Source organism: Humulus lupulus, chromosome 3 (assembly GCF_963169125.1).
Source record: "Humulus lupulus chromosome 3, drHumLupu1.1, whole genome shotgun sequence".
Taxonomy (NCBI): domain Eukaryota; kingdom Viridiplantae; phylum Streptophyta; class Magnoliopsida; order Rosales; family Cannabaceae; genus Humulus; species Humulus lupulus.
In genome coordinates this window covers 164,601,552-164,603,915 of record NC_084795.1, presented here as the reverse complement: position 1 = coordinate 164,603,915, position 2,364 = coordinate 164,601,552, and positions in this window count along the sequence as shown.

The window sequence follows — 2,364 nt, the reverse complement described above, 5'->3', positions numbered from 1 at the left end:
GGTCATAACGAAATCTATCAAATCAACTAACAACTCTCTGCCCTCCACTGTCACTGACAATGATCTGACCCATCTCCTGGATACTACTAACTGCCTAGTGGGTAATAAGGTCCTGAACCCCACAACATAATAATCACATGATCTACACAGTCTATCAATAATTATACTAGCAACAAAAGAATGTGTAGCACCAGAATCAATCAAAACAATATAAGGGGTTCCAACACTAAAAGGCTAACTTGTGACTACTGAGGGACAAGCCTCAGCTTCTGCCTATGTCAGTGCGAACACTCGAGATGGCCCCAGAGGTACAAGGAGAAGTCAGCACCATTTTCGGAGGGCCAGGATTCGGAGGCAATTCAAGGAAGGGGCGAGACAAATATGCCAAGGAGGCCAGACAAAGTCCACCACCGTGCGTCTTAAGTTTGGAGCGACGCCCCCCAAAGAGTTTAAAGGGTGAGAATGACTCGATAACCTTCACCGAAGAAGACGTGCAGGGTGTACATTTCCCTCATAATGACCCCTTGGTGCTGACTGTCCAGCTTGCGAACATGAGAGTGCATCGGGTCCTAGTGGATAATTGAAGCTCTGTAGACATCTTGCATCACCCTGCTTTGGAGAAGATGGGACTGAGCATCCGACACCTGAAGCCCTGCAATACCTCCCTTTATGGGTTTACAGGGGATTCGATACAGCCCCTAGGTGCAATTGAGTTAGCCCTCACCATGGAGGAACAACCCAGGCAAACCACCATAATGGCAAACTTCGTCGTGGTGGATTGTGCCTCAGCCTTTAATGCGGTATTAGGGAGACCCTCCCTAAGAGAATTGAAGGCGATAACTTCTGTGTACCACTTAGCTATGAAATTCTCGACTCCCAGGGGAATAACAAGCATGAAAGGAGAACAGAAGGAAGCGAGGGAACGTTGTAACACATCCCTCTGCGCAGCCACAAAGCCTTCGGTGCCTATGGAAATGGTTGAGCATGAAGGCACGAACCCACACAAGTTGGACCCGCGAATCGCGGATGAAGCTAGAGCATGGAACACAGAACATCTTAAGAAATATTATCAGTAAGACTCCCATGTCTGAGGCAAGGGTGTTATTGTTCTAACGTGCAAGTCTAATGTAATAGCTATGACGTCGGAGGCTAAATTAGATTTCTTAATATGTTGTAAGAACTAAGTCACAGTAAGTTACCATGTATTTCACTTGCTTCCAATGAATATGATGTGACAATTAGTCAAACATGTAGTAAAAGTTCTGGTTTGAGCAAAATCATTATCAAGATATGTGAATGGAATGATCAAAGTGCTTGCCGAGATAAATCCCGCCAACCACTTGGAGGCAGAGTATATAGCAAAAAGGAGGATCCTAAAAGGACCCCGTATATCAAAGGGATCCTAAAAGGACCCCTTATATCAGGACCCTAAACGAGGCCCTTATATCAGGATCCTAAAAGGACCCCTTATCAGGAGGAGCTTAAAAGGACCCCTTATATCAAGAGGGTCCTAAAATGACCCCTTATATCAGGATCCTAAAAGGACCCCTTATCAGGAGGATCCTAAAAGGACCCCTTATAACAAAGGGATCCTAAAAGGACCCCTTATATCAGGACCCTAAACGAGGCCCTTATATATATATAAAAAAAAAAATGTGTGATGAACCCTTATAAACAAGGAAGAAGACCTTGAAAGGCATCACTTGAGTTCACAAGGATTAGCTACCCTTGTGAACATCAAGGAGGCCAAAAGGTCCTACAAGAAAAGCCTCCAAATAAAGGCAGATGCTCCCACGAGAGGAAAGGCCTCAGGAAGAGCACCCACCAATAAGCCTAGAGCGGCCACCAAACCGTCTAGCCAAAAAGGGTCCTAAAAGAGACCCTTGCAAAAATAGTACTATGAATAATGACGAGAAGGACGCTTCCCGCAAGAAATAATAAGCGCGCGCAAAAATATATAAAAGGATAACTAGAACCCCAAAGGTCAATATATCCTTATAGGAACAATCAAGTGGCACCAAAGAGGGACCTACTGAACCCCTTCGCACGGGCTCCAAAGGACCTCAAACCTGATAAATAAATAAAAAAAAGGACCTATCGAACCCCATTGTGCGGGCTCAAAAGGACCTCGAACATAGAGGAATAAAGATGAATGATCATATATGTATATATATATAAAAAAAAAAAGAGTTTTGATAATATAACTGTACTCGAAGAAATTACAAACAAAGTATGGCTCAAATGAGCATACAACCGCATTGGAATAAATGGCAAAAATCGCTGAATGATAATCTCAAGGCCTCCTGCCATGGGCATTCCACTCAGCCGCCCGGGCAATGGCATGGTCACCGAAGGAGGAGAAAT